This window comes from Arachis ipaensis, chromosome B10 (assembly GCF_000816755.2).
Source record: "Arachis ipaensis cultivar K30076 chromosome B10, Araip1.1, whole genome shotgun sequence".
Taxonomy (NCBI): Eukaryota; Viridiplantae; Streptophyta; class Magnoliopsida; order Fabales; family Fabaceae; genus Arachis; species Arachis ipaensis.
In genome coordinates, this window is record NC_029794.2 from 68,448,802 (window position 1) to 68,460,915 (window position 12,114).

Here is a 12,114-nt window from a genome sequence, read left to right on the forward strand (position 1 = left end):
ACGCTTATCTGAAATTCTCACCAATGAATTACATAAGTATCTCTATCTTTATTTTATGTTTTATTTATAGTTTAATTATCAAATCTCTAAAACCATTTGAATCCGCCTAACTGAGAGTTACAAGGTGACCATAGCTTGCTTCAGGCGGACAATCTTCGTGGGATCGACCCTTACTCACGTAAGGTTTATTACTTGGACGACCCAATGCACTTGCTGGTTAGTTGTGCGAAGTTGTGACAAAGTGTGATTCACGTTTGAGAGCACCAAGTCTTTGGCGCCATTGTTGATGATCTCAATTTCGTACACCAGATAGTCCCAATGATCCCGTCATTTACCCAAAATTTCATGGTTAAAAATTTTGTAAACACCACCTCATAGAAGTCGTTAATAATTTTTCTTCCCAAAATGATGTTGTATGCAGTGGAGTCTTTAAGTACGATGAAGCATCCATGACCATTCTCTTCTTGCTGCCACTCCCTACACATATTGGGAGTCTGATGAAGAAATCCCCTAGACTAACCATACCATGTTAGTGGGTTAGGAGGTCCGCATCCTTGAGCCCTAGGGCGACAAAAGTATTTTGGAACATTATGTTGGAGTCGGCTCCTATGTCAACTAGGATTCTTTTCATGAGGCACATTCTCACTATGGCTGTGATGACCATGGGTGGATCATCGCTCATGTCTCCGAGTCGACAATCCTGTGGACCGAAGGTGAAATCTGGGAACGACGGTAGCTTCCAGTGATCCGAGGTGGTTGCTGCCAAGATTTTAAGCTCTTTCCTTTGTGAGGACCTAGACTTCTCCCTAGAGTGTCTGACCACGATGTTGACTACAATGGGGGGTCCCCGTCGATTTCTTCCCTTGGGAGTGCTCTGGAAGCCCTAGGTTGTGCCCTTCTTCTGTCTTTGGTGACCTTTCTCAGGTAAGCTTTCTTGGTTCGCGAATAATTTTGTGAATTCAAGAAGCTTTCCATCTCGGATGACCTGCTCCAGGGCATCTTTCTGATCGAAACAGTCTTAAATTATGTGCCCGTAACCCTGGTGATAATCACAGTATGAGGACTTGTCCCCCCCAGTTCATTGTTTAAGTTGCCTGGCTTTCGGGATGAAGCCCTGATCAACTATCTACTGGTAGACTTTCAATATCGGGGCTATCAAGGGGTGTAATTAATAAACTTTCCAATTTTCAGGGACCTGGGAGTCTTTCTTGCCTGGTCCTTGGGTCCTTCACTGGTTGGGTGTCAGGTCCGACCTATTGTTGAGGTGCTATAGTGGTGTTCGTTTCTTGGCCACCACGACCTGGCTTATTTTCTTGTCATTTATGTGCTTGGTGCGGAATTTATAACCCACAAACTAACCAGCAAGTGCACCGTGTCGTACCAAGTAGTACCTCAAGTGAATGAGGGTCGATCCCATAAGGATTGATAGACTAAGCAATAATGATTGCGTGATTTACTTAGTTAGACAAACAGAAAAGAGTGTTTTGAGAGTTCAAAAGCATTAACAGTAAATTCAGAATATCAGAAAGCAAACAGTAAACGGTTTGTGAAATATATGGAGAAAACGGTTAAGGTTTCAGAGATATTTATTTTCCGGATTAACTTTTCTTACCAACTATTTTAATTATGCAAGATTCAATTCATGGCAAACTATATGTGACTAAACCTTAATTCCTTAGACCTTTTCAGTCTCCTCTAACCTTCATCAACCGCTAATTCCTTTATCACTTGATTCTAATTAGAGGGTTAAGTTTAATTCTAGTTTATATGACACAGAAATCCTAATTATCCAAATATAAGAGTATTATATGTCACGTATCCCGTTAAGTCCAGGTAATTAGAAATTTAGGAGAAATTGTTTTCAAGCTGTTGTTCAAGCAAAGAGCTTTTCCAAGTTTTACAAGAACTCAATTAGAACAAGGGTCATACTTTCGTTCCACCCAAATTCATAAGATAAAGAACGAAAATAATTATTGAAATTGAAATCAATACATGAATTAAAATAGAACAATAATAGTATTAATCCATAGAATAAACAGAGCTCCTAACCTTAACAGTGGAGGTTTAGTTGCTCATGGTTTAGAGAGAAAACAAGGATTTGGTAAAACTATAAAGTGCGGAATGAGGTATGAAAGGAGACAAGAGACGAGCCCAAAGGGCTGATTCTTTTCCCTTTAATATATCTAATCCTAATTAATATAAAATGTATTTTCTAAAAACTAAATCATATATTTTCCTATTTATAAATAAATTAAAGTTTTAATCAAAATCAAATAGGATCTTCGTGCATCTTCAATTTAGACATGGGAAGCATTGTGAAAATTGAAGTTAGACTTGAACCTAGCAGCAAGAAGTTGGTTGTGTCGATGATCACTGGCGCCTAACTTGGAGGATGCAGCAAGGAATGAGTGTGAGGGTTGTGTTTGGCGCCTAACTTGAGAAACTCCAAGTTAGGCACCACCTTGGCAGTGAACACTTGAAGCTTTTCTCTTGTCCTGGCGCCTAACTTGGGAAAAACCATGTTAGGGGCCACCTATACAGCATGCAATTAACTTGTGAAGTTTGTCTTGGCACCTAACTTGTAAGTCACACTTTTCACAACTCGTACCACTAACTAGCAAGTGCACTGGGTCGTCCAAGTAATACCTTACGTGAGTAAGGGTCGATCCCACGGAGATTGTCGGCTTGAAGCAAGCTATGGTTATTTTGTAATTCTTAGTCAAGAAATTCATAATAAAAATGATTAGGTTTATGAAAAGTAAATATCATAAATTAAATGATACTTGTTATGCAGTAATGGAGAACAGATTGAGGATTTGGAGATGTTCTGTCTTCTGAATCTCTGCTTTTCTACTGTCTTTTTCTTCACGCATGCAAGGCTCCTTCCATGGCAAGCTATATGTTGGTGGATCACCGTTGTCAATGGCTACCATCCGTCCTCTCAGTGAAAATGGTCCAAATGCACTGTCACTGCACGACTAATATTCTGTCAGTTCTCACTCATATTGGAATAGGATCCATTGATCCTTTCGCGTCTGTCACTACGCCCAGCACTCGTGAGTTTGAAGCTCATCACAGTCATCCCATCCCAGATCCTACTCGGAATACCACGGACAAGGTTTAGACATTCTGGATCTTAGGAATGGCCGCCAATAGTTCTATCTTATACCACAAAGACTTTGATCTCACGGATTTGAATGCTCTGTTGTCAGAAGATGCAATTAAACATGTGAACCAGGAATCAAAGAGATACACACTCAATCTAAGGTAGAACAGAAGTGGTTGTTAGGCATGCGTTCATAGGTTGAGAATGGTGATGAGTGTCATGGATCATCACATTCATCAGAGTGAAGTGCGTGTGAATATCTTAGAATAGAAACAAGCGTGATTGAATGAAAAACAGTAGTAATTGCATTAATTCATCGAAACACAGTAGAGCTCCTCACCCCCAACCATGGGGTTTAGAGACTCATGCCATCAGAAATACAATATGAAGTGTAAAAATGTCATGAGGTACAAAATAAATCTCTAAAAGTAGTTTTTATACTAAAGTAATAACCTAGGTTTACAGAAAATGGGTAAACTAAGATAAATAGTGCAGAAATCCACTTCTGGGGCCCACTTGGTGTGTGCTTGGGCTGAGCATTGAAGCTTCCATGTGTAGAGACTTTTCTTGGAGTTAAACACTAAGTTGCTTCCTGTTTCTGGCATTTAACTCTAGTTTTTATGCCAGTTCTGGCGTTTAACACCAGAATAGGGTAAAGACTAGGCGTTAAACGCCAATTTGTGTCATCAAAACTTGGGCAAAGTATGGACTATTATATATTGATGGAAAGCCCTGGATGTCTACTTTCCAACGCAATTAAGATTGCGCCAAATGGGCTTCTGTAACTTCAGAAAATCCATCTCGAGTGCAGGGAGGTCAGAATCCAACAGAATCTGCAGTCCTTTTTCAGCCTCTGAATCAGATTTTTGCTCATGTCCCTCAATTTCAACCAGAAAATACCTGAAATTACAGAAAAGTACACAAACTCATAGTAAAGTCTAGAAATGTGATTTTTGCATAAAAACTAAAAAAAATATACTAAAAACTAACTAAATCATACTAAAAACTACCTAAAAACAATGCCAAAAGGCGTATAAATTATCCGCTCATCATAACACCAAACTTAAATTGTTGCTTGTCCCCAAGAAACTGAAAATCAAATAGGATAAAAAGAAGAGAACATACTATAAATTCCAAAATATCAATGAAACTTAGCTCCAATTAGATGAGCGGGACTAGTAGCTTTTTGCCTCTGAACAGTTTTGGCATCTCACTTTATCCTTTGAAGTTCAGAATGGTTGGCATCTATAGGAACTCAGAATCCAGATAGTGTTATTGATTCTCCTAGTTCAGTATGTTGATTCTTGAACATAGCTACTTTATGAGTCTTGGCCGTGGCCCTAAGCACTTTGTTTTCCAGTATTACCACCGGATACAAAAATGACACAGACACATAACTGGGTGAACCTTTTCAGATTGTGACTCAGCTTTGCTAGAGTCCCCAATTAGAGGTTTCCAGGGTTCTTAAGCACACTCTTTTTGCTTTGGATCACGAATTTAACCGCTCAGTCTCAAGCTTTTCACTTGACACCTTCATGCCACAAGCACATGGTTAGGAACAGCTTGGTTTAGCCGCTTAGGCCGGGATTTTATTCCTTTGGGCCCTCCTATCCATTAATGCTCAAAGCCTTGGATCCTTTTTATTACCCTTGCCTTTTGGTTTAAAGGGTTACTGGCTTTTTGCTCTTGCCTTTTGGTTTAAAGAGCTATTGGCTTTTTCTGCTTGCTTTTCCTTTTTCTTTATTTTAAATTTTTTTTCGCAAGCTTTATTCTTCACTGCTTTTTCTTGCTTCAAGAATCAATTTTATGATTTTTCAGATTATCAATAACATTTCTTCTTTTTCGTTATTCTTTCAAGAGCCAACAATTTTAACAATCATAAACAAAAAATTCAAAAGACATATTGGTGCGCAGAAATTGTGATTACACTTTGATTATGTAAAATATATTGCTCTTTCTTTCCCTGGCAATGGCACCAAAAACACTATGCCAATACCATGGTTCACAACTTCGCACAACTAACCGGCAAGTGCACTGGGTCGTCCAAGTAATACCTTACGTGAGTAAGGGTCGAATCCCATGGAGATTGTTGGTATGAAGCAAGCTATGGTCACCTTGTAAATCTCAGTCAGGCGGATATAAAATAGTAATGGGGTTTTCGAAATTAATTAATAAAATAAGGATAGAAATACTTATGTAACTCATTGGTGAGAATTTCAGATAAGCGTATGGAGATGCATTCGTTCCTCTGAACCTCTGCTTTCCTGCTGTCTTCATCCAATCAATCTTACTCCTTTCTATGGCTGGCTTTATGTAAGGATGTCACCGGTGCCAATGGCTACTTTCGATCTCTCTCAGGAAAATGGTCCAAATGCTCAGTCACAGCAGGGCTAATCGTCTGGAGGCATCACCCTTGTCGTTGGTTGCATCCTATTCCTCTCTGTGAAAATGGTCCGATGCGCTGTCACTGCAAGTCTAATCATCTTGGAGGTTCTCGATCATACTGGAATAGGATTTACTATCCTTTTGCGTCTGTCACTATGCCCAGCACTCGCGAGTTTGGAGTTCGTCACAGTCATTCAATCCCAGAGTCCTACTCGGAATACCACGGATAAGGTTTAGACTTTCTGGACTCTCATGAATGCCGCTATCAATCTAGCTTATACCACGAAGATTCTGATTAAGAGATCTAAGAGATACTCATTCAATCTAATGTAGAACAGAAGTGGTTGTCAGGCATGCGTTCATAGGGAATGATGATGATTGTCACATTCACCACATTCAGGTTGAAGTGCGAATGAATATCTTAGAAGCGGAATAAGTTGAATTGAATAGAAAACAGTAGTACTTTGCATTAATCTTTGAGGAACAGCAGAGCTCCACACCTTAATCTATGGAGTGTAGAAACTCTACCGTTGAAAATACATAAGTGATAATGGAGTTCATTGGTCTCGGCCCCAGAGGGGAACCGGAGTAACCAAGACTGATCAAAAGATGTCTAATACAATAGTAAAAAGTCCTATTTATAATAAACTAGCTACTAGGGTTTACAGAAGTAAGTAATTGATGCATAAATCCACTTCTGGGGCCCACTTGGTGTGTGCTTGAGCTGAGCTTGAAGTCTACACGTGGAGAGGTCATTCTTGGAGTTGAACGCCAGCTTTTGTGTCAGTTTGGGCGTTGAACTCCACTTTGCAGCTTGTTTCTGGCGCTGGACGCCAGAATTGGGCAGAGAGCTGGCGTTGAACGCCATTTTGCGTCATCTAAACTTGGGCAAAGTATGGACTATTATATATTTCCAGCAAGCCCTGGATGTCTACTTTCCAACGCAATTGAAAGCGCATCATTTTGAGTTCTGTAGCTCCAGAAAATCCATTTTGAGTGCAGGGAGGTCAGAATCCAACAGCATCAGCAGTCCTTCTTCAACCTCTGAATCTGATTTTGGCTCAAGTCCCTCAATTTCAGCCAGAAAAATACCTGAAATCACAGAAAAACACACAAACTTATAGTAAAGTCCAGAAATGTGGATTTAACATAAAAACTAATGAAAACATCCCTAAAAGTAACTAGATCCTACTAAAAACATACTAAAAACAATGCCAAAAAGCGTATAAATTAGTCCTTCTTCCCTTACTAACATGTCCTCTACTTGTCCATAAGCCTATTTTCTTGAATTATCTGCCATCTCTAATGAGATTTTAGCAGCTTGCACCCCATAGATTCCCAGTTTCTCTATTACAGAGAGGGGCATGAGGTTTATTCCTGAACCAAGGTCACACAGAGCCTTAAAGATCATGGTGCCTATGGTACAAGGTATTATGAACTTTCCAAGATCCTGTTTCTTCTGAGGCAATGTCAGTTGATCCAGATCACTTAGTTCATTGGTGAACAAGGGAGGTTCATCTTCCCAAGTTTCAATACCAAATAATTTGGCATTCAGCTTCATGATTGCACCAAGAAACTTGGCAGTTTGCTCTTCAGTAACATCCTCATTCTCTTCAGAAGAGGAATACTCATCAGAGCTCATGAATGGCATAAGGAGGTTCAATGGAATCTCTGTGGTCTCTAGATGAGTCTCAGATTCCTTTGGTTCCTCAGAGGGAAACTCCTTATTAATCACTGGATGTCCCAGGAGGTCTTCCCCTGTGGGATTCACGTCCTCCTCTCCCTCTTTGGGTTTGGCCATTTTGGTTATGTCAATGGTCTTGCACTCTCCTTTTGGATTTTCTTCTGTGTTGCTTGGGAGAGTACTATGAGGGATTTCAGTGATCCTTTTACTCAGCTGGCCTATTTGTGCTTCCAAATTTCTGATGGAGGATCTTGTTTCATTCATGAAACTCACAGTGGCCTTAGATAGATCAGAGACTAGATTTGCTAAGCTAGATAGATTCTGCTCAGAATTCTCTGTCTGTTGCTGAGTGGATGATGGAAAAGGCTTGCTATTGTTAAACCTGTTTCTTCTACCATTATTAAAGCCTTGTTGAGGCTTTTGATCCTTCCATGAGAAATTTGGATGATTTCTCCATGATGGATTATAGGTGTTTCCATAAGGTTCACCTAAGTAATTCACCTTGGGTTGAGAATCCAACCACACTCTAGCTCTGTCTCTTACAGCAAAAGGGAAAAGCATGAGCCTGTAGACTTCAGGATCTACTCCATTAGTCTTAACAGTATCACATATCTGCAAGAATTCAGTCAAGAACTGAAAAGGATCTTCAGATGGAAGTCCATGGAACTTGCAGTTCTGCTGCATCAAAGAAACTAGCTGAGGTTTCAGCTCAAAGTTGTTTGCTCCAATGGCAGGAATGGAGATGCTTCTTCCATGTAAATTGGAATTAGGTGCAGTAAAGTCACCAAGCATTCTCCTTGCATTATTGTTGTTGGGTTCGGCTGCCATCTCCTTTACTTGTTCGAAATTTTCAATAAGGTTGTCTCTGGATTGTTGTAATTTAGCTTCTCTTAGTTTTCTCTTCAGAGTCCTTTCAGGTTCTGGATCAGCTTCAACAAGAATGCCTTTTTCTTTGTCCCTGCTCATAAGAAAGAGAAGAGAAAAAGAAAAGAAGAGGAATCCTCTATGTCACAGTAAAGAGGTTCCTTAATGTTAGTAGAAAAAGAAAAGGAATAGCGGTGAAGAAGAATGAAGAAAAAAATTCGAACACAGATAGAAGATGGGGTTCAAATTTGGTGAGTGATGTGAGGAAGAGATGTTAGTAGATGAATAAATAAATAGAAGGGGATGAGAGGAGGAGAGAATTTTCGAAAATAATTTTTGAAAAAGAGTTGGTGATTTTCGAAAATTGTTTTTGAAAAAGGTTAGTAGTTTTTCGAAAATTCAAATAAAAAATAAAATAATAAGTTAATTAAAAAGAAATTTTGAAAAAGGTGGTAGATATTTTCGAAAATTAGAGAGAGAGAGAGAGTTAGTTAGGTGGTTTTGAAAAAGATAAGAAACAAACAAAAAGTTAGTTAGTTAGTTAAAACAAATTTTGAAAATCAATTTTTGAAAAGATAAGAAGATAAGAAGTTAGAGAAGATATTTTGAAATCAAATTTTTGAAAAAGATAAGAAGATATTTTTGAAAAGATAGGATTGAAATTAGTTTTGAAAAAGGTTTGATTTTTAAAATCACAATTAATGACTTGATTCACAAGAAATCACAAGATATGATTCTAGAACTCAAAGTTTGAATCTTTCTTAACAAGCAAGTAACAAACTTGAAATTTTTTGAATCAAAACATTAATTGTTATTGTTATTTCCGAAAATTATGATGTAAAATTAAGAAAAAGATTTTTGAAAAATATTTTAAAAATGTTTCGAAAATAACAAAAAAAAATTGAAAAAAGATTTGATTTTTGAAAAAGATTTTGAAAAAGATAAGATTTTTTTAAATTGAAAATTTAATTTGACTCATAAAAACAACTAGATTTTAAAAATTTTTGAAAAAGTCAAATCTAATTTTCGAACCATTGAGGTGATTAGTTGAAGACCAATCCCAAAGCAGTTTGGGTATGGCTTTACAGCCAAATAGGATTCAACATGTTTCATGAAACACTAGAATTCATTCTTAAAAATTCTGAAGAAGAAATAATATTTTTGAAAACATTTTTATTTATTTATTTTTTCGAAAACAAAAGAGAAATTTTTGAAAGATTTTTGAAAAATTTTTGAAAATAAAATAAGAAGAAAATTACCTAATCTGAGCAACAGGATGAACCATCAGTTGTTCAAACTCGAACAATCCCCGGCAACGGCGCCAAAAACTTGGTGCGCAGAAATTGTTATTACACTTTGATTATGTAAAATTCATTGCTCTTTCTTTCCCTGGCAATGGCACCAAAAACACTATGCCAATACCATGGTTCACAACTTCGCACAACTAACCAGCAAGTGCACTGGGTCATCCAAGTAATACCTTACGTGAGTAAGGGTCGAATCCCACAGAGATTGTTGGTATGAAGCAAGCTATGGTCACCTTGTAAATCTCAGTCAGGCGGATATAAAATAGTAATGGGGTTTTCGAAATTAATTAATAAAATAAGGATAGAAATACTTATGTAACTCATTGGTGAGAATTTCAGATAAGCATATGGAGATGCATTCGTTCCTCTGAACCTCTGCTTTCCTGCTGTCTTCATCCAATCAATCTTACTCCTTTCTATGGCTGGCTTTATGTAAGGATGTCACCGGTCCCAATGGCTACTTTCGATCTCTCCCGGGAAAATGGTCCAAATGCTCTGTCACAGCACGGCTAATCGTCTGGAGGCATCACCCTTGTCGTTGGTTGCATCCTATTCCTCTCTGTGAAAATGGTCCGATGCGCTGTCACTGCATGACTAATCATCTTGGAGGTTCTCGATCATACTGGAATAGGATTTACTATCCTTTTGCGTCTGTCACTACGCCCAGCACTCGCGAGTTTGGAGTTCGTCACAGTCATTCAATCCTAGAGTCCTACTCGGAATACCACGGACAAGGTTTAGACTTTCTGGACTCTCATGAATGCCACCATCAATCTAGCTTATACCACGAAGATTCTGATTAAGAGATCTAAGAGATACTCATTCAATCTAATGTAGAACGGAAGTGGTTGTCAGGCATGCGTTCATAGGGAATGATGATGATTGTCACGTTCACCACATTCAGGTTGAAGTGCGAATGAATATCTTAGAAGCGGAATAAGTTGAATTGAATAGAAAACAGTAGTACTTTGCATTAATCTTTGAGGAACAGCAGAGCTCCACACCTTAATCTATGGAGTGTAGAAACTCTACCGTTGAAAATACATAAGTGATAATGGAGTTCATTGGTCTCGGCCCCAGAGCGGAACCGGAGTAACCAAGACTGATCAAAAGATGTCTAATACAATAGTAAAAAGTCCTATTTATAATAAACTAGCTACTAGGGTTTACAGAAGTAAGTAATTGATGCATAAATCCACTTCCGGGGCCCACTTGGTGTGTGCTTGGGCTGAGCTTGAAGTCTACACGTGGAGAGGTCATTCTTGGAGTTGAACGCCAGCTTTTGTGCCAGTTTAGGCGTTGAACTCCATTTTGCAGCTTGTTTCTGGCGCTGGACGCCAGAATTGGGCAGAGAGCTGGCGTTGAATGCCAGTTTGCGTCATCTAAACTTGGGCAAAGTATGGACTATTATATATTTCTGGAAAGCCCTGGATGTCTACTTTCCAACGCAATTGGAAGCGCGCCATGTTGAGTTCTGTAGCTCCAGAAAATCCATTTTGAGTGCAGAGAGGTCAGAATCCAACAGCATCAGCAGTCCTTCTTCAACCTCTGAATCTGATTTTAGCTCAAGTCCCTCAATTTCAGCCAGAAAATACCTGAAATCACAGAAAAACACACAAACTCATAGTAAAGTCCAGAAATGTGGATTTAACATAAAAACTAATGAAAACATCCCTAAAAGTAACTAGATCCTACTAAAAACATACTAAAAACAATGCCAAAAAGCGTATAAATTATCCGCTCGTCACATATGCACTGTTCAAGCATTCATTCTGAAGGCAGAAAGTATTATCACCACATCAAAATAATTAAACTAATCTCAAGGATTAATTTGAAATTCATGTACTTCTTGTTCTTTTGTAATTAAAGCATTTTTCATTTAAGAAACGTGATGGATTCATAGGACATTCATAGCTTTAAGACATAGACACTTGAACACTAACGATCATGTAATAAAGACACAAACATGAATAAACATAGAGCATAGTAAACGAAAAAGAGAAAAGTAAAGAACAAGGAAATTAAAGAACGGGTCCACCTTAGTGATGGCGGCTAGTTCTTCCTCTTGAAGATCTTATGGAGTGCTTTAGCTCCTCAATGTTTCTTCCTTGCGTTTGTTGCTCCTCCCTCATAGCTCTTTGATCTTTTAAAATTTCATGGAGGAGGATAGAATGCTCTTGGTGCTCCACTCTTAGTTGTCCCATGTTGGAACTCAATTCTCCTAGGGAGGTGTTAATTTGCTCCCAATAATTTTGTAGAGGAAAGTGCATCCCTTGAGGCATCTCAGGGATTTCATGACGAGGAATTTCCTCATGATCCTGTTGAGGTCCATGAGTGGGCTCTCTTGTTTGCTCCATCCTTTTCTTAGTGATGGGTTTATGAAATGAATCTCTCCATCTCCCATGACTCGGATGTGGAAGCAATTGTCTTCCCTTTCCTCTTTCTAGAGGTTTCTCCGGCCTTTGGTACCATTAATGGTTATAGAAAAACAAAAAAGCAATGCTTTTACCACACCAAACTTAAAAGGTTTGCTCCTCCTCGAGCAAAAGAAGAAAGAAAGTAGTAGAAGAAGAAAAAAATTAGAGGAAAAGGGGGGAGATATGTGGTTCGGCCAAGGGGTAGAAGTAGTGGTTGTAATGTGTGAAAATGGAGGAGTGGTGAGGGGTTTATATAGGGGTAGGGGGAGGTGATTGGTGAAGGGTATTTGGGAAAGAGTGTTATGAAAAGGTGGGAGAGAGAGAGAGAGAGAGAGAGAGAGAGAGAGAGAG